Source organism: Pinus tabuliformis, chromosome 4_1 (assembly GCF_031772625.1).
Source record: "Pinus tabuliformis cultivar Carrire ecotype Pingquan chromosome 4_1, CPIR1, whole genome shotgun sequence".
Lineage (NCBI taxonomy): Eukaryota > Viridiplantae > Streptophyta > Pinopsida > Pinales > Pinaceae > Pinus > Pinus tabuliformis.
In genome coordinates this window covers 853,361,476-853,386,170 of record NC_142303.1, presented here as the reverse complement: position 1 = coordinate 853,386,170, position 24,695 = coordinate 853,361,476, and the positions used below count along the sequence as shown (strand labels likewise).

Below are 24,695 nucleotides of genomic sequence, written 5' to 3'. Positions count from 1 at the left end.
ATAAATCATTGTTGTAATAATAAGAACAACTATCTATATCTTATTCCTATCAAAAAATGACCTAATTAGGGTGTTAAACAACTTCCTTCTTGTTTACTATTGTTCACAATTATGGAACAAGTTTCCAACCTTACCAAGTTTAAAACCCAGTAAAGGCCTTAGATTTTTCTAAATTGAATCTATATTCAACAGTGAAATTATTGCACTCGTGTAATATAATTGGACAATCTGGGCTTCCTGCCAAGTCTACATATAAAAGATCTAAAACATAAAATAAACTTATTATTGTCTCACAAATGACCACAAATAGGTCAATGGACTAATAGATACATTAGTGAGAATACTAAAGCACTTCTTGAGAAATAATGATATAAGAAAATATAACAAATATAACCTATGCAGAGAAGGAGCGAATCTGCATTGCAACTACCTCTTTCTCCATAACAACCACCTCCCTATGCATTTTTTGGCTTCAACCTCCATTTCTTCTATTAAGGTATCTACTTTCTTTGCTAGCATCTGAGTGTGAATTTCCAAGAAAAATACTATAAGTGGGTGCCATTGGAATTTGGAAAGCACTTTTGAAGACAAATGCACTCTATGATGGAATGATAAGGGGACATACCTCTACTGCATCATCCTTGTCCTTAAGACTCTGATCCTTCCCATGATTAGATTTTCTCAATGCTATGACCTCCTTCTACAACATATCATACAACAACCATGATACCATTTCATCTTGACCAACTTCTACAATTTCAAGTGGCTTGTTATCTTAATTGTCCTTCCATGTATCTTGTGATTCAATGTTTCTTGACATCTCGCAATTTTTTCCAGATGATTGGTGGCCCTCAAATCTATTTGTAAAATACTTGTTATTGTCCATTGACCTAATGCATTCAATTAATATGCCACCAACAAAATATTTTGAGGTTCCTTTTGCATGTTTTAGAATTTTACTTGTGTTGATAGATATGGGAGCTCTCGGTTGGTAGAATTATGCCCTCCTCGGTCCAAATCTATTTGGATGTGATATTGATAAAATATCAACACCCTTATAGATTGATGGTGTGAATGACCATTGTTGCAACTTCGCAGCTCCAGGAAAACATCAACATTTGAAGATGACCTTAGTCCATCTTCCAAGACTTTTAGTCGTAATTCAAAATTTTCCTGAAATGTCAAGCAACATATATAAACCCAAGAATGTTATGAAAAGCATAATAAAATTGAAGAATCAAACTATTTCATGCAAATAGGTGAGGTACGGGGAAAGTAATAAAAGAAAGAAAAGTAGTTACTTTGAGTTGTGCCTCAAATTTGGCAACTCTTCCATTAATTACTAACTTGTCCTGAAGTTGTTGCATTTCACCCTACAGGGAAAATGTAGTACATTCTAAGTGGAAAACAAGGAAAATTTTAGGGGCTAATATTCGAAACTGGCCTAATTTTGCATTCTTTTTCCAAAAAAAAAAAATTCACCATTTTTCAATTTCTTCTAAAAACAATTCACCCAAATTTTATAGTATAAAATTATTTTACCTCAAAAATCGCCAAAATTGTATGTAGACTAATATGAAATAATGATATATCTAAATATTTTTACAAAAATAATACCAAACATTTTATAATTTGCATATTATGGACTATGAATATTCGCCAAGGTTTCTAAACTTTAATACAAAATTCCATCCCTAAAATTTTCCATGGTGGCAAATCAAGGAGACAATCCTTCCAAACTCCTCCTTGTTTAAAATTTACTTCATTGTCCCAGACAAAGAACTGTAATTTAATTGATTAAGTCACCTAGATGAAGCATCGTTCTTCAAGCCACTACTTTACATGCATAACTTTATCACTCGCATCCTTCCATTCATTTGCAACTACAACTGCAACTCAATTCACAATAACATTTGCACGTGTCAATTCTTTATCCAACGTATTCATCTCTTCCTGTCCATCATAACACACGAACAAATCAAATACAAGATAACTTTTGAATGCATATAGGAATTTTAAAAACCAAATTCTATTACAACTTAGAGGTAAACAACATTTTGAATAAATAGAAAGGTGATTTTGTTACATTCAACTCTTAAACTTGCCATTGATAATCACTGGTGGGCTCCAGTATTGTAGCAATAATGCTACAACTCCTGGAGCTTCCTTCTCTAATTTTATCAACCCAGTAGTTCGTAACAAACTTGGAAGCGACGGTGCTGTATGCACAAGTACTAGCTCTTGTCGCAGTTGTCACTTGGTCAGCTGGCACAAGTCCGCTAGGGCTCAAGCCAACTTCTATATGTTCTCAGAAGAAGCTTTCTAAATGATGGACGAAGGCTATCTCAAAGGAATTTAACCTACTTTGCAAGAATGAACTGAAAGCCAACAAAGCATGGAAACCCTAGTAAACCCTAATCTGAATAGCTTAATCCTTATGATGCAATGGTGGGAATGTAACCTCTAAAAATGATGCCATTACTTCTAGTGAGATGAGATGCATGAATTTAAACTACTTTCATTGAAGAGAACACGATTTTGTATTTTTGCTCAAGTGGGTGGAGTTATTGTGATTGTGCTTCTTACTGGGTCTTGACTGTGCAGGGGTAGTTCAAAGGGGAGGAAGGCTTGAGAAAGGTCAGGAGGACTCTGAGAGGTTCCAGGGGATCCCTCACACCATTCCACAGAAGTCCACAACGTTCAGGTGCTTGGCAACCGTGTTCGCAGGCTTCTACAAGATGTCTGCAGGGGATCCTACAGGAAGCTCGGGATTTCTACAGGAAGTCTGCTAACTTCTACAGGATGTTCTGTAGTCGGAGTTTTGGGTGATGGAGGAGTGAAGGAGCTGTATGGATGGATGGGTAAGATGAAAGAGGAGCTTGAGATGGCCTATGGACAGAGAGATGAGATGGAGAGAGAGTGGATAGAGCTGGTTGGTCGATAGAAGGGTAGAGGCAATGGAAGGCCAAAAAGATTGAGCAATGTGGATAATAGAAGGGTTGGAAGGCAAATGAGCTGAACAGAGGATGAGTAGGTGGCTTAGGCACAGTTTAGAAGGATAAGAACACGATGAAGTGGTGCTGCGCAGTGTAAATGAAACAAACCACCCTTATCTTGCATGTGATACGAAAGTTCACCAACCTATTCTAACTGTTTTATTAGGAATCAAAGAACAACAATGTAAGTTGAAGGGAATTCGTGCATGATGCTGAACCAAAGAGTCATTACTCAAGATATAATCGCATGGACAATTCTTCAATCGAAAACATTACATCAATACTTGCATGCATATGTTAAAACAGTGTTTTTGGCAGTTGGCACGGTCTACACTTCCGGTCCCCAAACAGAGGTGAAAGTGAGCATGCATTCAACCTTTTTTGAACTCAACGTAACTTCAATCTCCCTACGCTAATTCTGAACTACTGAAACAACTGCATTCATGAAACTAACCTACATAACCAAACCGAAACAGTCAACTCAGCAAACTGTGTTTTCCAAGTGCATGTAAAGGAAAGAAATGCAATGATAAAAGAAAGACAAGTAACAATACAAAGGAAAGGAGGTCTATTGCTCTCAGGTTGGGCCCTAACCTGAGAGCTATAGCTCCTCTAAGAACTCAGAATTGAATCCAAATCTGCCTGCCTTTTATTAAAAGATCATAATCATGAGTCTAACAACATGCCAAAATTGGCTTACAAAGAGAAAAAACAGAGCTACAGCTCGTGATTCAAAATCTACAACAAAAGTTCAAGAGTCTCATCGAAGGCTACAGCCTTAATATTTATACATGATGAGGGCCAAGTTGGCCTCCTCAATTAGTGGAGCTTGGCTGTCCAACTAAAAGTAAACTGTTGTTCCTGTAGAATCTGTTGGCTGCCTTCTAGCTCGGTGGTGATAGTTGTTGGAGCTCGGAGTTGGGGTGGAGATCACGAGGAAGGTCATTCAAGGCTGTGGACAACCTCCCTATAAACCCGCAATGCCACCTTGGCTGTCTCCTTGTCTCCATTTGCGTGGTCTTTACTCCATTTAATGTCAAAAAAACCTGAAATCATCATGTATTAGCCACATGGGCATAATGACTACCCTTCTTCCTACAAATAACACGAATATACTAAGAAATGATGCATAAGTGATAAAAAATGAAGGGTTGAGCAAGGTAAGTAGGCCAAATGAGCCCAAATTGTTACCAAAATTTGGGGCTCATCATCACCCCCCAACTAAAATATTTGCTCATCCTTGAGCAATTTTGCTCTAGCTCCTTGTCCTTTGCCGAGAACTAGGCTCCGGAATACGCCCTTTCTTTCCTACTCTTGGTGGCTCTGCCTGTTCTGCCCTTGGTGGTGATGAGGGTGCCGCTCCTTCCCTCTTCTCTATTTCCTTGACCTTGAGCCGGGCTTTTGAAGCCGATTGGTCTAACCTTCCTTTCCAAGTAGTTGTTTTTGGGCTCCCCCTCTCGTAGGTGACCGATATCTTCGAGGGGGACCTCTCACTGGGTGAAGTAGGGGCATCCCCTGTAGTGATTTGGCTGCTGGATGGAGGCTGTGGCTTGCCCGTCTTTATTCTCACACTTCTTCGAGCTTTAAAGTATAGAGGGGTCTCCCTCTTTCTCTTCTCCTTTGGCTTAGGAGGTGTGCTGAGGGCGGCCAGCACAGCTGCTGCCTCCCTTTCACGAATGTCAGCTTTCTTCTCCTTGGGTTTCACTTTTTCGGGGCTTCCTGTAGAAGACCCTGTTTTAGTCAATTTCGGGCTTCCTGTAGAAGACCCTTTTTCAGTAATTTTCGGGCTTCCTGTAGAAGCCGGTTTCGGCTTTCCTGTAGAAACAGGTGTCGCCGCCTTGGTTTGCTTTGCTGCATGAGTTTTGCTTTTTGACTTAGTTGCGGTCGCTGTCGAGGCACTCTTGCTGATGTGGACCTTCTCAGCCTTGTCCACTCTGCCTTGCAACCTTTTCTCTCTTGCTGTCAAGATGGGTGTGTCCTCTTTCTCCTTGTCACCCTTTTTCTCTTGTTTCTTCTCTTGCTTTTTCTTCTGCTCTGTGGTCGGGGTCTTTTGGCCTTTTTCCTTCTTTACTGCGGGCACTGACTCTTTCTCCTCACTGCTAGAAGAACCGAGCTCTTCAGTTAGCATCTTTATGTCCCCATCCTTTGTCAAATTTCTGAAGGCTTCCCATGAGAGAGGAACCTTGTATGTGTGGAGCGCATCCTCCACAAGGAGTTTGATCAGTCCATGGTGGGCTACCTGGTCTGGTATGCCTTCCTTCAACTTGGTTGCACACTCAATCAGAGACTGTAGTAGGAAGTAAGGGAGACTAAGCTTGTTTTCTATAGGTAGCTCCATCTGGTGCCTTAATTCAGTGAGTAACTGAAAGTGATACCCGTATACAATGCTAAAACGGCCTTCGCAGGTGATGTACTTCATAATTTGCAGGCTCACTTCATTCCATGGTGGCAGTAAACTGGTCCTACGAACCCCATTTTTGTCTTCTGAGAATTCCTCCTCTGGTGGAAAGAATTCTTTCTTAGCTTGTTGGCTCAATTTCCTTTCTTCTTTATCCCATGGTAATCCCATTGGGAGCTCCGTAACTCGGCTGATGAATTGTGGGGTGAGTTTGAGGCTTAGACCCCTGAAGGTAACGGTGGCCAACGTTTTAGATTTCGGCCTCAGAGCTTGCAAAAACTCTTCTGCCACTTCGTCGTCATAGCCCTGCAATTTGTCACAGAAGGATATCCATTGTGCTCGTGTGAAGAGCTCCACCACCTCAGGATTTTCTCTTAACTTCGTTGAATCAGTGGGCTCCCTTTTGATGAACCCACCCGGCATGGTAAAAACTGCTGCGTTAGCTGGAGGTGGCAAATGCGGAAGAAATTGGGTCTACTGGGACAGAGCGTAGGATTACGCCTCTGTCATGCACATAATTCACAAAGCTTATCCCCTGAGAACCTTTAACACAGCTAATTACACTGACATCCTGTAGGACGACAGTTCATGCACGGCAGACAAAAATTGCAACAATTTCCTACGACCAGACTGTAGACGACGATGCTGCCACCTTCAAAACCAATTGCATGGAGAGTTCAGGCTTACCTTTTTAATCCGCCACCTTTTGACGTGAGGAACCCGACTTCCTGTAGAAACAACTTTCCTGTAGGAGCAGCGCGCGATTTCCGGGAGATACTGCAGTGGGTCTGCGCTCTTGGTGTTGTTTCACAGGCATTCTGATGGCCAAAGACTCAGAGTATCGAGCTGCAGAGGGATCCGGATGATCACTCGAGTCGCAAACGGTGGATGATAAATGCATGGGGTGGCAATCTAGCCGATTAGATTTGAATCGGCGGAATCCGTGGCGCGGGGGTGAGCTGTCCCTACCGGACCGTTGGACGACGTCATCCCATCATTTTCCTGCGAGTTCCCTTACTGCCGCATCATTCCCCGCAGATCCGCCGCCGTCTCTGCTATTAAACTCGTTTTTTTTCGTCGGGATTGCTCTCACGTGTGTACTGCCCGTTTCTTTTGCCACGACCGCCACCCAAACATACGACTAGACCATTAACTGATCGACGTGGCCAGTCGAATGGCCATACAACCGCTCAACCCATTCACTTCACACTTTGCAAACATTTTCAAAGTAAAATTCATGCAATTCGACGGAAGAAAGGGTCGAGACACTTACCTGTGCGGCCACAACGCGATTTTTCGGTTCTTGGACGATGATGAGTGGATTTATTTGCTGCTGGTGGATTTGCACAGGCCTGGGAGTTCATATTCACAGGCTGCTGACGATGGATTTGATGCTTCAGCTGCATGCGCCCGCGTTTTCATTGTATATGGTGTGCACTCTAGCGGGCTTAACTGTTACGGGACTCCTGCAGGATGTCCTGTAACAGTTTCTTCCTCCTCGGGTGCATGCTGCACGACGAAGGCAATGGCCCCACGATCACGCTCACAGAGCTCATGGATGGCTGGGATGGATATGGTAGGACATCTCAGCGTTTCTTTCATCTCAAAAATTGCTTTTCTCTTGATAACTCAATGATCTGCTTTGATGGTGCAGGTAACTTCATTGCATGTCGACAGGGATGGTAGAAAGAGGTGACAACAGTGTATAAGGGTGCCAACAGTAGCTTGCATGCGTCCAAACCGATCCTTGGTCGTTAGATCTCCTCATAAAATGAATTCTGGGCCGTCCCAAACTTCTACAGGAAGCTTCCTGTAGAAATACAGACCTTCCTGTAGAAAAGTTGTGTTTCCTGTAGAAAGTCTGCACCTTCCTGTAGAAAGTCTGCATCTTCCTGTAGAAGACTCAAGCCATGATGAAATTGTGCACATACCTTGGAGGAAATGAGTATTCTTGGAGGAGGTGCTGGTGAGGTCTCCTGGCAACATGATAAGGATCTTTGGCTTTGCATTAAGAGTCCCCCTCTCCTTCATAGAACACCTGCAACCTGCATGCATAAACTTGTTGTCCCTATCTTTTTGCTTATTGTCTTCTTTTCTCTTTTTTCCTCTTTTTTTTTTTTTTTTTTTTTTTTTTGAAGAATAGCAGGGGCGCCTCAATGAGGTTTTCACCCTTGCCATCTGCCTTAAGCGCCTCAGAGAGGTTTTCACTCAAGGATCTTTTTCAAATCTCTTTTTTTTTTTTTTTTTTTGAAAGACAATAGGGGCGCCTCAATGAGGTTTTCACCCCTACCACCTGCCTTGGGAGCCTCAGAAAGGTTTTCACCCAAGGATCTTTATTATTTTTTTTATTTTTTTATTTATTTTTTATTTTTTTTAGATCTTTCAGGGTATGCCCAAAGCAGAGGCAGAACCCTTCTCTATGACCAACACTGATTTCTCCATAGTTTTGATGAACTCTTGTCTTGAGAGAGGTTTCCTGTAGATCTTCAATCGATGCCCATTGACAAGCATGGGGATGGCTTCTTCATCAATGGTTCGAATAAGAACAGATCCATTGTCATGGCATTTTTCCACTGCATATGGTCCTAGCCATCTGGTTCTCAGCTTCCCCTTGAAATCTTTGTACCTGGAGTCATACAACAAGGCCCAATCTCCCGGCTGGAATTGCTTGTCATGGAGGTGTTGGTCATGCCACACCTTTCTCCGAAGTTGAACCACTTCTGAGTGAAGGAGGGCCTGCATCCGGTGCTCATCCAGTCCATTCAGCTGCAATAACCTTTCTTGTTGTGCATGGCTGAGATCTAGATCTAGCTGAGCTGCCATCCTCAAAGTGTTGTATTCAAACTCAATGGACAGCAAAGCTTTCTTCCCATAGACCAGCTCATAAGGTGTGAAGCCGGTGGTGGTCTTCCAGGTGGTGTTGTAAGCCCATGTGGCCTCAACCAGGCGATCTGCCCAATCTTTCCTACTGTTGCTCACCACCTTAGTCAAAATCCCTTCCAATGCTCTGTTGGTGACTTCCACTTGCCCATTTGTCTGTGGATGATAGGGGGTGGAAGTCCTATGCTTGATTTTGTGGTGAGCTAGCAGGTCTTCAATCAAGTTGGATGTGAACTGGCTCCCTTGATTGGTGACCAGTTCTCTTGGGTAGCCAAATTTGTAGAAGATGTTCTCCCTTAAGAACTCAGCCACCTTTTCTTCTGTTGCTGCCTTGATTGCTTTAGTCTCTGCCCACTTTGTCAGGTAGTCAGTGCACACAATGATGTAAGACCTTTGCCTCGAAGGAGGGTTGATTGGACCCACAAAATCCATACCCCACTTCTCAAATGGCTCAAGAGTCACTTGAGGTTGGAGAGGCATCTCATCCATTGGAGTCGGTTTCCCCATTCTTTGGCATCGGTCACATTGGCTGGTATATCTTCTGACATCTTGATGAAGTGTGGGCCAATAGTAGCCTGCCTGCAGGATTTTGAAGGCAGTCCTCTTTGCTGCAAAATGTCCTCCACAAGGCCCATCATGACAGGTGAGGAGGATGTCAAAGACTTCCTCCTCCCTTACACAACGCCTTAAGATCTGATCAGGGCCAAGCTTGAACAGATTGCCCCCGATCCAAGTAAACGAGACACTTTTTCTGATGATTCTGCTCTTCTCTCTTGAAGATAGGTGCGGAGGGAACTGTGCTGAAACAAGGTAGTTTGCTATATCAGTAAACCATGGAGAGAGTACTGAGATAGCAAACAGATGTTCATCGGGCATCTGGTCATCCACTGTTCCATCCTCATCTGCAGACAAATCCAATCTAGATAAAAAGTCAACAACAACATTTTCTTTACCTGGTTTGTCAACAATGGTCAAATCAAACTGCTGCAACAAAAGTAACCATCTAATAATACGAGCATTCACATCTGGTTTATTCATTAAATATCTAATTGCAGCATGATCCGTATGTACAAAGGTTTGATAGCCAGTGATATAATGTCGGAACTTGTTCAGTGCATGGACCACAGCCAAGAATTCTTTCTCGGTTACAGTGTAATTCAGCTCAGCTTTGGACAAGTTTTTGCTAACAAAGTAAATGGCATATGGAAGTTTTTGTTCAACTTGTCCTAAAGCTGCCCCTATGGCTTTGTTCGAGGCATCAGTGTGGATGTGGAAAGGTAGGGCCCAGTTTGGACCTCTCAAGATTGGGGCTGACACCAACTTGTCCTTTAATTCATTCAAAGCCCTCTGACAATCGTTAGTCCATTTAAACTCCACATCTTTGGCCAACAGACCAAACAATGGCGAGGCTAGCTTGCTGAAGTCTTTAATGAATCTTCGGTAATATCCTGCTAATCCTAAGAAACTCCGGACATCCCTTACCTTTTGGGGAGGCGGAACCTTCTTGATGAGAGCAATTTTGTTAGGATCCACCTGTAACCCTTGGCAAGAAATGGTATGGCCCAGCACGGTCCCTTCAGTCATCAGGAATTCACATTTTTCAGGACTAAGGGACAGGTTCATCTCAATGCATTTGGTTAGGACCTTTCCCAGATTGGACAATGCTTCCTGGAAGTTGGACCCATAAGGAGTGAAGTCATCCATATAGATTTCCACCGCATCATGGACCAACTCCGAGAAGATGCTCAAGACAGCTCTCTGGAAGGTAGCAGGAGCATTGCATAGCCCAAAGGGGAGAACTCGGTAGGCAAAGGTACCCCAAGGACAAGTGAAGGTGGTCTTATCTTGGTCTTCCGGGCTGATTTGGATTTGGTTGTACCCGCTAAACCCATCCAGGAAAGAGAAGAACTTCTTTCCTGCCAGTCCATCCAACACTTGATCTATGAAAGGTAGAGGGAAATGGTCTTTCTTGGTAGCTTTGTTCAGTTCTCGGTAGTCCACACAGATTCTCCACTTCCCATTTTTCTTTGGAACCAACACCAGAGGGGACACCCATTCACTATCTGAGATGGGGTAAATGAATCCGGCATCCAACAGTTTTTGCAATTCTTCCTTGACAATGTCCTTAAGGGCTGGATTCATTCTCCTCTGAGGTTGCCTAACCGGTTTACAACCCTCTTTGATGTATATGTGATGGGTACAGACCGAGGGATGGACTCCTTTCATCTCCTTATAGCTCCAAGCAAAAACATCTAGGTGACTGGCCAACAGGCTACACAACTCTTTTTCCTGGGAAGGAGATAGGGAGGAGCTGATCTTTAACGTTCTCTCAGGGCCGAACTCCACATTCTTGACTCTAGGAGTGACAGGGTTGGTGGCACAAAGGTCCACTAAGGTGCTGGCTTGGGCGTCCTCCACCAATTTCTCTAAGGATAGTGCACTGGAAGGTGGATTCTGGATCAAAGTTTCAATCAAGTCATCCTCGGTTGGGGGGTCTCTTCTAGTGGTATCTAGGGTGCACAAAGGTGCTGAGTACACCTCATCCTCTTCTCCTTCCTCCAACCACAGTGGTAAATCATGCTCTAAGGAGGGTTGGGCAGGAGGATATAGGACTAGCTGCTTGGACATAGGACCGTTTTTGATGGTCATGTTTCCTGCACGACAACTTATGTAAGCATCTGCAGTGGCTAACCAAGGCCTTCCCAAAATAAGAGGATATCCAGTAAGCTTTGCCTTGGGTTGCAGAACCAAGAAATCTGCAGGGTATTCCCAAGAGTCGACAGAGACCAAGACATCCTCCACAATCCCTTCGGGAGTCACAGTGGAGCGATCTGCTAGTTGCAGTACTGTCGAGGTCTTCCTCAAGGAACCCTGAAGATTGAGTTTGAGCATGGTATCCCTGGTCATCACATTAATGGCAGCCCCCAGATCAATCAAGGTGTGAGGTATGATGGTGCCATTGATGTGGACATCTACTACAGGACTCCCAGGATCTAGGTACTTTGGGCAGATGACTTGTCCTAACATAAGGTCAGACAGTTGTCCTAAGACATTGATGGTTGAAGCATCTCTCTTTCGCCTGCCTGGGTGTTTAAAACACTTTTCCTTAACCAGTTTGTTGTATATTGGCACATCCTTGATGGCTTGGAGAAGTGGTATTTTCACACACAACTGCTTGAGCTCTCCCAGAAGCTCATCCTCCTCTGGGTTGGGTTGTGTGGTGGCTGTTAGTCTCTCAGGAAAGGGAGGAATAGCCTTTGGTTCACTTTCCTGTTTGTCCTCCTCGTCCTCTGGGGGAGGAGGTTGGCGATCTGGAAGAGTCTTTCCAGATCGAAGATTGATCTCCTGGATCTCCACAGCATAGGTAGGGCATGATGTTTCCCCAGTGTATACCTGCTGGGCCTGTCTATTGTTGGGGTTCGGGTTCGGTTGAGCAGGCATTTGAGGTTGCCTTGGAGGAGCAGGAGGTAATGGTTGAGGTTGAACTGGTGGTGGAGGAAAAATGGCGGGAGGAGTGTTGTACTGGGGCCTCCACCCCGACTGAGGTGCATTCCACTGAGGCTGTGGCTGGGCATGTGAATGATATGAATGAGTAGTGGGCTGAGTAGGGTACTGAGGTGGATAAGACCATGGAGGAGGCATAGACCAGGAAGGATGAGCAGGGGGACCCCAGGAAGGCATAGGAGTCGATTGGTTGGGGCTGTAATAAGCTTGAGGTGCCCTTGCATCCCCTGCTGGTAAGGTCTAGGTCCTTGTGGCCTCCTTTGGTTGAGGAAATAGAGAGGTTCAGTGGGAGCTTCTGTCCCTTGGTACATAGCTTTAAGCCCAGGTAAGGTTGGGCATTGATTTGTGGGATGGTCCTCCTCACAAACGAAGCACACTTCGACCGAATGCAATGGGCATTCGTTCTTAGGGTGTCTCCTTGTACATCTAGGGCAGAAGATAGCCAAGGCCCTCTCAGCTTCTTCCTTCTTCTTCTGGATCCTGTATGTGTCAAGTTGCATGGCAATGGTCTGTCTCACCTCACTCTTAAGATCTTCTAATTGATTTGCAAACTCATGCTTGGAGAAAGGAATACCAGCTGAGAGAAGGTTTCCTCTACCTCGTTTCCGGGCTGCCCTAGAGTGGTTTCTGAACACAGTCTTGATGTCCTCATAAGGCAGCTGGTAAATATCTCCCCCAGCTAACATGTGAAGGGTATCTAAAAGGTCTTCAGGGACTCCTCGGAGCAGGACCAACTTGAGGGATTCAGGGTCAAGTGTGCACCTGGCCCGCTTATAGCTAAGTTGGAACCTCTCCTCATAATCCTCTAAGGACTCATCATTTCCCATGGTCATCCGAAAGATTTCTCCCTTGGTTTCCTTGGACCTACAGTAGTCCCGGTACTTGGTATTGAAAGCTTGCTGCATCTGAGCCCAAGTGGTGATACTATTCCCAGGTAAGCCCATGAACCAGCGTAATGCTGCATCCTTAAGAGTTGAAGGGAAGAGTTTCAGCTTTTGCTCATCTTCAGTATAGTCATAGGTTCTACAAAGGACAGCAAACTCAAACAGGAAGGTATCGGGATCTTCAGTAGTCAATTCATGGAAGTGATGCAGAGCGGAGGGACTAATGTTTTTCATTTTCATATCTCCATTGGTTTCTCGGATGGGGAAGGCACCTTCTATTCTCTCATCTTCTCCTCTATTGTCAGCCATAGCTTCAGATGGGATGGTCTCTAATTCTTCTTCTGCTATAGGATCTTCGTATATATCAGGAGGTTCACCTATAGGTTCTTCTGGATCACTGTCACCGAAGAAGAGAGAAGGGTGACTCAGTGATGTGGTGGGGGTGTTGGGTAGGAATTTGCCTGTTTTATCTCGGTTCCTACGAGGCATGAAATGGAAAGACTTTTTGATTGCTTTTGTTTTTTTCTTTGGTACCTGCAAAACTGAAACAGATTGATCTACAACTAACTATCTTGCTGAAATAAAAATGCAGAATTGAAATGAAAGCAGGAAAGGACTAATCTACTTTGCTCAAATGGAATTGCAGGAATGGAAATGCTAGTCTACGCTTGCAGAATTGAAAGGCTAATCTATGCTTGCAAAATTGAAATTGCGGAATTGAAATGCTAATCTATGAAAGCAGGAAATGTCTATGCTACTTTTGCAGAATGGAAATGAAATAAACTACTTGGCAGAAGGCGAGAGTAAGAAAAGAGAAGAAAAGCAACAATTACTAATACTCTGACGCTTCCCCGGCAATGGCGCCAAAAAGATGGTGGGCTCCAGTATTGTAGCAATAATGCTACAACTCCTGGAGCTTCCTTCTCTAATTTTATCAACCCGGTAGTTCGTAACAAACTTGGAAGCGACGGTGCTGTATGCACAAGTACTAGCTCTTGTCGCAGCTGTCACTTGGTCAGCTGGCACAAGTCCGCTAGGGCTCAAGCCAACTTCTATATGTTCTCAGAAGAAGCTTTCTAAATGATGGACGAAGGCTATCTCAAAGGAAATTAACCTACTTTGCAAGAATGAACTGAAAGCCAACAAAGCATGGAAACCCTAGTAAACCCTAATCTGACTAGCTTAATCCTTATGATGCAATGGTGGGAATGTAACCTCTAAAAATGATGCCATTACTTCTAGTGAGATGAGATGCATGAATTTAAACTACTTTCATTGAAGAGAACACGATTTTGTATTTTTGCTCAAGTGGGTGGAGTTATTGTGATTGTGCTTCTTACTGGGTCTTGACTGTGCAGGGGTAGTTCAAAGGGGAGGAAGGCTTGAGAAAGGTCAGGAGGACTCTGAGAGGTTCCAGGGGATCCCTCACACCATTCCACAGAAGTCCACAACGTTCAGGTGCTTGGCAACCGTGTTCGCAGGCTTCTACAGGATGTCTGCAGGGGATCCTACAGGAAGCTCGGGATTTCTACAGGAAGTCTGCTAACTTCTACAGGATGTTCTGTAGTCGGAGTTTTGGGTGATGGAGGAGTGAAGGAGCTGTATGGATGGATGGGTAAGATGAAAGAGGAGCTTGAGATGGCCTATGGACAAAGAGATGAGATGGAGAGAGAGTGGATAGAGTTGGTTGGTCGATAGAAGGGTAGAGGCAATGGAAGGCCAAAAAGATTGAGCAACGTGGATAATAGAAGGGTTGGAAGGCAAATGAGCTGAACAGAGGATGAGTAGGTGGCTTAGGCACGGTTTAGAAGGATAAGAACACGATGAAGTGGTGCTGCGCAGTGTAAATGAAACAAATCACCCTTATCTTGCATGTGATACGAAAGTTCACCAACCTATTCTAACTGTTTTATTAGGAATCAAAGAACAACAATGTAAGTTGAAGGGAATTCGTGCATGATGCTGAACCAAAGAGTCATTACTCAAGATATAATCGCATGGACAATTCTTCAATCGAAAACATTACATCAATACTTGCATGCATATGTTAAAACAGTGTTTTTGGCAGTTGGCACGGTCTACACTTCCGGTCCCCAAACAGAGGTGAAAGTGAGCATGCATTCAACCTTTTTTGAACTCAACGTAACTTCAATATCCCTACGCTAATTCTGAACTATTGAAACAACTGCATTCATGAAACTAACCTACATAACCAAACCGAAACAGTCAACTCAGCAAACTGTGTTTTCCAAGTGCATGTAAAGGAAAGAAATGCAATGATAAAAGAAAGACAAGTAACAATACAAAGGAAAGGAGGTCTATTTCTCTCAGGTTGGGCCCTAACCTGAGAGGTATAGCTCCTCTAAGAACTCAGAATTGAATCCAAATCTGCCTGCCTTTTATTAAAAGATCATAATCATGAGTCTAACAACATGCCAAAATTGGCTTACAAAGAGCAAAAACAGAGCTACAGCTCGTGATTCAAAATCTACAACAAAAGTTCAAGAGTCTCATCGAAGGCTACAACCTTAATATTTATACATGATGAGGGCCAAGCTGGCTTCCTCAATTAGTGGAGCTTGGCTGTCCAACTAAAAGTAAACTGCTGTTCCTGTAGAATCCGTTGGCTGCCTTCTAGCTCGGTGGTGATAGCTGTTGGAGCTCGGAGTTGGGGTGGAGATCACGAGGAAGGTCATTCAAGGCTGTGGACAACCTCCCTATAAACCCGCAATGCCACCTTGGCTGTCTCCTTGTCTCCATTTGCGTGGTCTTTGCTCCATTTAATGTCAAAAAAACCTGAAATCATCATGTATTAGCCACATAGGCATAATGACTACCCTTCTTCCTACAAATAACACGAATATACTAAGAAATGATGCATAAGTGATAAAAAATGAAGGGTTGAGCAAGGTAAGTAGGCCAAATGAGCCCAAATTGTTACCAAAATTTGGGGCTCATCAATCACGCACTGCATTTGCAGCATCTCTAGTAGCAAGAAGATCTTCTTCAATCTCACAAAATTTTGGCTTAGATTCTCAACCTTTTCTTCTTTTTGGTGGTGGATTTTGTCCAAAGTTTTGCTCTCTTCCTGCCATAGATAACTAAAATTCAATTTAAATAATTTAGGTACAACATTAATATTAAGTGCACTGCAAATTTCCATAATATTGATAAGTAAACTCCAACATAAACAATACCTGACACATTTTAATCTATTTCACCAGTTCTCAGTTCCTATTTTGAAGTTCATCAAGCATTGAAGCCTTTGCTAAAGCACCCTGGATTGGTCTTTATGCATTGAGAAAAGTTGTTTCCTTTGACTTGCTAAGTTGTTCGAATGTCCTATTGTCTTCCTGCAATTTCATACTTTGTAAGACAATGACAATTTCAAGACCATTCACCAATGTAGTGGTGTGGAATCTATAGACATAAACCACAAGCATCCCCAAGTTAAACAGGGTAGTTATGGTACACAAGACAAATCATGGGTTTTTCCACAGGAAGGCAGTACCTCTTGTTGGGAAAGTTTAAGTTCTGCATCCACTGGTGCAAGAATAACTTTAGTCAATGGCACGTCAACATCTTTTTTAGCAGCATCAACCCTTGGAAGAGTAAGAACAATTGCAAAAGCAATACTGCCATTTCGTCCCTGGTAATTAGCAAAGAGAAAAGTGATTCTGCAACAGAAACCCAATCATATGTCCCTTGATCTTCTGAATAAACTATTAAGAAAAATTCATAAGTAGTAAGCCCCTACTCCAACCCCTTCAAATTCATTAAAAATAGAAATATATCTCATTTTGATATAGACAAGAGATGTAAAACTTAGACTCTTCTCTAAGACACTGAATTTATGTGAAAGAAACACAAACAAATACTTTAAGAAGAGAAAAATGTTAAAATGTGTGAACATTTAACTCTTTTGTAAGACCTAAAACATTCTCGTAGCAAAATTTAGAAACCTTGATATGTTTAACAACATCTTAAGGGTAATCATAGATGCAGAGCTTACATGGCATCTATGGTGAGAAAGATGACAACCTAGAATGGCCATACATAGTACCAACTTGAATGAGGCTTGTATGGATCCTTCATCAACTTCTTATTACAGCAACAATATTTGACTATCAAGAAAATTCCATAAACAAGACCAACAATGAAATATACAACTGCAATAACATATCCATATATGCCAGTGAAAATAGTTAATCAGATAATTCAACTCTATAGCCCACACAAAAGGAAATAACCATGTTAATATTCAACCACATATTTAATTATTTTCTTGTATTTTCATGCAACTTACATCTAAGAGTGAATTCCTATTAGGGAAAGCCCCCTTAGTTAGAAAATAACTAGTCGAAAGTGAAAGGTTTGAAAGTTGTCGTTGTTGTGGTGGTAGTCAACAACACTGCTATGGGCCCTAGGGCTGCCTCAAATTAGTTTAAGGCTTAGCACCTGAAGGAGGTAGATTTGGTTGAACACCTGGAGGATGTAGTTTTGAGATTTACTTTATTTTATGGTTTATTTCAATTCAAATCCCCAAAACCCTAATGCATTATAGTCATTTGTATTCATTATTCATTTTATTATTATGTATAATATTATAACATAATATCTGAAAATATTTAACATCAAATTTGCACTAAACTTGATTCTAATTACGCAGATTCCCATCGGGGTTTCCCAATCTAGCATTGAATAAAACTATAAGATAGGTCCTATCATCTTTAGCTTACTATTCCTAGCATTAGAATCTGGACATAGGACCTAACTATTTTGGTGAGCTTACACCTATGTTATGCTTTTTCTTTAGTCATGTTGCAATAAGTTTTGTAGGGCTATGAGATTATGGAAACCACAACATTAGGAGCATATTTAGATGGTGAAGAAGAAAGTAGACACTATGGATTAGTTGGCATGTTGGCTACAAATATTGAAGCAAAAATAGTTGATATTGATTTTGGGACCCCTCTACCTCTAAATGAAAGAGGAGAAACGTGGCTTCATTCTCCCATTGTTATGAAAGGTATGTGCTTCTTAAATTTTCTTTCCTTCATAAAATGAATATTTGATATCATGTAATGAATTACACTATAAAATCAATGAGCTAAACACAACCTTAGACACAATATAAGTATGAAGACTACTATGGACCAATCTCGTTCTATAGAAATACTCAATTAAGTACTTTATTTTATGAGGAGTTCATGGCACTGAAGAGGGCCAAAGTGTTAGAGTGGTACTACAAAATTTAAATTACTAACCAGAGAGGGACTAAATATCACATCTTAACCAAATGCTCTACTACCTACCTGAGATTAAATATTCAATTAGGTACTTGTCATCATAAAATTAAAAAATTTCACGGTAGTCTACATTATCAATTTTAGCATTAGCCTTTGCCATAGAAAACTCTAATTTGAAAAGATACAACTCATTTAACTACCCATTATTCTAAAGCAAGCATATTGATTTGAACTTATTCATCAGCTTTTTATGCATAATATATGCTAGGAGGGTGGTCTTCTCAGGTTTTTTTTATTCCTAAAACCCTCTATTCCTATTTCTCTCACAAAAATCTATAGCCCCATTTATTGTTTCCTTCCTATTTCCCAACTCTAGGTAACACATATACTTGAACTTAGCGTGATGCTCCTAAGATAATTACCTCTTTTAGACCATAACACTTCTTGAAGATAAGGATTGTGGAGGAGTGTTGTTTTCTTTTATATCCAAATATTTCAAGAGTGAGATGGCACACCTTCAACATCTGATTTTACTTTATTGCAGGGTTTTTGATAAGTGAAACAATGATGTTTACCATCTTAAATTTTTACAATCTAATCCCTTCTTTTAGGGTTCATTATTCTACATTTTGACATTGTCATTTATTTTACTGTAGGTTAATTGAACAATATATAAGCTACCAATTCTACTCTAGGTGTGGATAGTTGGCTATGAACAAGTGATCTTTGTTACATTGATGATGATGGCTACTTCTTTGTGGTAGACAGATTGAAAGAGTTGATCAAATATAATGGTTATCGGGTGTGACCTACATCTCTTTGAGAAGCCTTAACTTGTTAATATCTGTATTTTGAAAAACTTTTGCAAATAATTAGGCAAATTATTCTTCAACTCAATCGTAAGATAACCTTCTTTGATACATGGCTTTGTAGGTTGCTCCTATTGAATTAGAAACACTTCTATGTTCTCAGTCCTGAGACTGTAGAGGTTGCATTAATACTGTAAGTACAATGTTTCTTTTTACTCGGTAGCATGCACTTCTGAGTAAGTATTTGACTATATTTAAGGAAAAAATAGACAAAAAAATATATCCAAGAATTTTTCAAGTACAAAATCTACTCTAATTTGTCAATATTTCAACTTTCTATTATTATGACAAGCATAGTTTTGAATTTATTATGAATGGCAATAGGTTTCATTAGGTCACTATAATACTAGTGTATTCCCCTTATTGGTATTGTTAGTGTAGCCCCCTATTATTATTGTTGTGCCCATGTATCCCCCATGTTATTATTATTGTGCCCCATAGAAGCCCACTATTATTATTGTTGTGCCCTTACATTATTGTTGTTATGTGGGCTTTGATTATATTGTGACTCCTTAGACTCCTATATATACCAATGAGGTCTTATCATTTGTATCATTCAATAATTGTTAATTTATGTAATGTTAAGGAGGATTCCCCCTTGAATAGGCTAATTTTTAAGTCGTTGATATATCTTTTCTTCTATTTTGTGAGTTGGTTGCATAAAATTTGGTATCAGAGCTTTGGATTCTAGAGTTTTGCTTCTTCAAACAGGTCATATTGAAACATTTCGCTATAAATTTTTTTCTACGAAGTTTCAGAAGCTGAAATTGAAACCACGTGGATCCAAAATATTAGTGAACTTTCAGGGCCGAAGGTTGAAACACTTACATGTGGCACCCTGTACAAGTTTGCCCCACTGAACCAGTCTATAATTAGGTCATCATGGAAGGTTGGGCATAACTCTTTCTTGAAGAATCCAATCTCATTCTAACTTGTGGGGTTGGAAAGGAAACCTAGAGGGTTACCATAGGATGAAATTTAAGACCTTGGAGATCCAAAATTACATAGAAACAATAAATTCAATACTAAGCTTCTAAAAAACAAGAAAAAGGTGTGTAATGTTTTAAATTTTGCACAACTTTTGTTTGAAAAATCAATTTGAAAAGATTCAAAAAGGCATATTGAAGCATATATATTAGTATTTGGTTCTAAAATTCCTCCAAAAAAAAAGAATTCTACACATGTTGTAGTGCCTACAACCACCCTCCAAATTCCTTAGCTTCGTTTTGGAGCCTCCCTACAAGTACACAAGATTCAATGATTTTATTGCAGAAAGACAACATGTCTATCAAAGCTTGAGGCATTCCCCTCATAGGCTGTTCCTCCGGACTTGGTCCAGCTGCAGGCTGAGAAGATCCCTCGAGAAATTGCGCAATTCTGGAGGGCAACTAGCCTTCCCTCCAGAAATTATGCAATTCTGTTTGGCAGCCTACTGGGCTCCAGAATTGCGCAAATCTGCCAATTAGGCTTCATCCAGAAAATTATGCAATTCCTCCCAGCAAGGCTGCTCAGCCCAGGAATTGCGTAATCCTGGGCAGCAGTCAGCTGCTCTGCCCAGAAATTGCACAAATCTCCTGGGCAACCAACCCAACTCCCTTCCAGAAATGCGTATTTTCTCCCAGCAATTGTGTTATAGGCATACTTGGGCACTGCAACCCCAATCACATATGTCCATAAACCAAGGGCTTCTAAAACCCTAAAAGTGTTGTTTCATACCCTAAAGGAACAAGGTTAGCTGATTACATCATTTCCCAGAAGTTCTCCCTTAAAAACTACTTAGAATTGGTCAAAATTGGACCATACAGACTGCTCCATGCTGAGGGTGCGATGCATCTCACCTGTTACACTCGGGGGGTGTGATGCACATTGAAAAGCCCTTCTGTAGGATGCAATGAGTGAGAGCAGACAAATGGCAGAAGTAGTTCGCTAGGTGGAAACTCAAAGAATCTTATAGAAACTGCTCATATGACACTTGCCTCTCTGAATTCGCCTAGGGATGAGTAAGAGATCATGAAATCTCCAAGTGGAACCAAGAACTATCAGTGAAATGACACTAATCAAAATCCCAGAAGCTGACTCACTCTCCTGCAAACATCTATATATGGATCCCTCATCCTAGAGATCCAGAGGCTGGAATTCTGCAATTTGCAAGGAAGTGTTATTGGTTTCTCTTTGAAGACATTGTATTGTTGGGTGATCTTGCTTTGTATGAGGTGAAGAGGGCTTTCATGCTGGGAGGATGATGTTGGATCAGACAGCTTGGTTGTAATCCTCTCTTCTACTACTTCTATCAATAAAGCTATTTGAGTTTTCCTCCATATGCTTGTATATCTATGAATCTTGTATTTGTATATGCATTTATATGGTTAATGTATATCTGATCCTACATTGTTTATGGTTATAGATCTCTATGCTTTGATGGTATTTTGCTGCTTTTACTCTACAGGTGTTCTTTGAAGCGGGACAAGTGAGAAAGGAGTGGCGAAAGCTCTATCAAGGGAGAGAGGAAACAAGCAAGGAGACTAGCGAAAGACTGAGGTTGGTACTCTCTACTTCTCTCTCATCTATCTCTCATAAAGGAAAGCACAAGTAACTTTAGTTTGTTTGCTTCTAAGATAGCTACCCGTCTTAGTGGGACTAGCAGCTCTGAATGGACACTAGTTTTCCCGATAACAAAATGGCGACTCCACTGGGGAGCGAATAGTTTGTTTGTTTTGTTACTATTGTTTTCTTTATAAACCACAGACAGAGCCTGAAGTTAAGCCAGCTAGCCTTTGAACTGCTTTTTCTATGCAACTGCAAAGTAGATCAATGCCGCTTCAGTCAATCTTCAAGTTGGTTTATGAACTGAACATCTGACTTACAAACATCCTAATTGCCTTGGTGGTATCTCAAATAACCTCATTAGATCAGCCCCTATACTTTGTGTTTACTTACAATCATTATCTCAGGCTAAATCCCTGAACTTAGCTGCAAACTGTGAGTGAAAACCAAGCTTAGTCTCATCCCTGGACCATCGCACTGTCTCTCATTGGAAATCTGGATGCATTGCACCTCCCGTGTGTTGCAGGTGAGATGCATCCATGTTTCCCCATGTTACAGGTGCGATGATTGAGTAAGACTATTTCTGCCTCCAGATTTTGGTTTTTTCTTCATTGTATTCAGCTTTATTCAGTAGTTTTGCTATCGATGATCAGTATATCACTGTTGAAACCTTCTTCCTTTGCATTATTCAACATCCATTGATAAAGAATTGTGAATGTTTTTTTATGTATTTTTCATCATTCACAGTTCTCCTTTGCAAATAGTAGCTTAATCGAACTATCGTCTTTTGATTTGAAAGTTTCATAAGTGTCGTTTTCAGTCAAGAAAAAGAGTGTCGTAAAGTTTTCCTCTTTAGATAGTTGGTTACACTTTTTCCATTGTATTTGATTTGAATTAATGGTATTTCAAGTGTCGAACGCAATTTTGAATTCGAAATCGCAAAGTGACGTCTTAGCCTTCCTTTTGTTTTTTGAAGAGAAAATTGTTAGTACTGTCACTTTGAAACAATATAGTTCAGATCTGTACTTAGTTTTCTTTTGTCATTCTCACATTAAGGAAACTAAAAAACAATACATGAATGTGCATTTGCATTTAGACTGCATGCTGAAATTGATTTAGGAAAAGTGCATCTAGTGTGTGCTCTTTGCTCTATGTTGAAAGCATTTCATTTCTCTTTCCTTAGTAGCTAGGATTTTCATTGCAAAAAGAAAGTAAACGACTGTTTATCATCTTAAATTGCATATTTAGGAATTGTATATCTACATCACGCGGTGAACCTTGAAGGAAAACTTCTTAAGAAAGATCAACTGTAAAATAAACCTCAATGAACATAAAAACGCTTTGGAACCTAACGCACAACATTTAGAAGTCTAGGCTAGAGACGTATTTCGGCGTTGTAAAGCTTGGTAACTATCGCTTTCATCGTAGGTTGGGTGATTCCTCCTCTTTGAGACGACAAGTGCCAGTACAGACTTGTGATCCCACGTACCATCGAGTATATATTGGGAGACCACAATAGGCTACATCCTTTATCCTTAGGAAGCCGTGTCTGCCGCCCTATCAATCGCAATGCACTGAACACAGCATTTGGGAAGATTGACTGCCATACCGTAAAAAGTATTATGCAGTTTTGCGATTGGTTTGGTAATCCCTCTATCTAGATTTCCAGAGTAGTCACTTTCGTTCATTTTCAGACTCCCTAAAAGAAAAGGTCCATCTGAGCACTTGACACTTCAGGCTCATTAACAATCGAAGGTGACTAGAGTCATCTTTAGCTTTTTCTCGACTCTTAAAAATTGAAAAAGCAAGTTGTATCAAAGCGTCATAAAATTTATTTTAATCGGAATAACATCACTGTTACCTCATTGGTTTTAGGTTGAGAAAATGGAGTCTACCAATCAAGGATTTCCCCTTGGGGGAAATCCTAGTCCCTTCTCCTCTTGGGGAGATGTTGGTGCTCCACACATGGCTACATTGTCCCTTCCAGGACTCACAATTGGCCTACCAGTATGGTTTTTTTCGACCTCTGTTATTCAAAACACCGCAATTCCTCAGCAATCAAATCAACAACCAGATGATACTGAAGTTGCTCCCCTACCTTCTACTTCATTTGTTTCTCCCTCTCCTTCTTCCTCTTCGCTTGGTGAAGCTAGTAATGCTAAAAACCAAGTAACTGAGAAGAAGAAGAAAGGGAAGGAGAAGAAGAAGAAGAAGCCAACAACAAAAGGGGGCAACCATGCATCGTCTGGCGAAAATCCACACACTGCACCATCCAAACCTAAATCTCCATGTGTCATTTGCAAGGGAGACCACTATCATCGAGATTGTCCCTGCATCCCACGGATCTTGAGGGACTGGTCTCCCCGCTTGCACAATCCAGTGTCTTCAACCTTTGACGATCATGTTGAGAGCACACCATCAACTAGTGAAAATGAAGCCAATGGAAAGAAAGGAAGATCTAAATTTCCTTGTAGATTGTGTGAAGGCGATCATGCCCTCCACCGTTTCCCTTTCCTGGATGAAGCTAAAAGAGTCTTGGATAACTGTCCTGCTTCACCGCAGCCACTTCCTCCTAGATACAAGAAACTCTTACCGAGTCCATCGCTAGTTGAAAATCCAACTAACACACCTTTGTTGTCGGTGGAAGCACCTATCATTGAAGATAAACCCTATGAGTCCACACTGGACCAAAGTCAACAGGTCAAGAGGGCAGTCGACCCAATCTTGTCTTCAGAAGGTCCACCTTCACATGATACTGTCACCAAAGAGAATGAGAACGACACTATTCAAATTCTTTTCGTTAACACAGAATCCGATGAACATGGGGGCAATCTACCCATTCCTTTATCATAGGAAGGAAGTTCGTCAAAGATTTATCCGGTCATTTATTCGGTCCCTCCTCCAAGTAATCTAGTCGTTTCCTTCGATTGGAATCTACTAGGGAGACCCTGCTTACCATCTAATGTACCATTCCAAATCATAGTACAAGATTACAGAATGATCATGGTCGGTAATACCATAGATGAAGGGGCTTCTGTGAGTATCCCTTCCTTAACTGCTTGGAAAGCACTTGGTTCGCCATCGCTTCTGCCTGAGATTCGAAATCTAACAGGCTTCAACAAACGAACCAGTCAACCGTTAGGGATCCTTCCAAATTTTCCTATAACTTTGAGAAGGAAAACCGTTCATCTAAACATGATGGTAGTCCAAGGGCCTTTAGATTACAATCTACTCCTCGGACGTGACTACATTTATAGCATGGGAGCTATTATTTCCTCACTCTTTCGAGTGATGTGCTTTCTGCATGAAGGTAGAGTGGTCCACCTAGTTGACTAGCTTTCATTCCCTAGTTCAAACAAAACTATTAGTCA

The 24,695-nt window shown here is 41.4% G+C and overlaps 1 pseudogene; it reads right to left on the bottom strand.

Annotated features, from left to right (window-relative positions):
- Positions 1–394: 394 nt before the first annotated feature.
- Positions 395–24,695, bottom strand: part of LOC149178899 (microtubule-associated protein 70-1-like) — a 122,770-nt pseudogene continuing 98,469 nt past the window's right edge.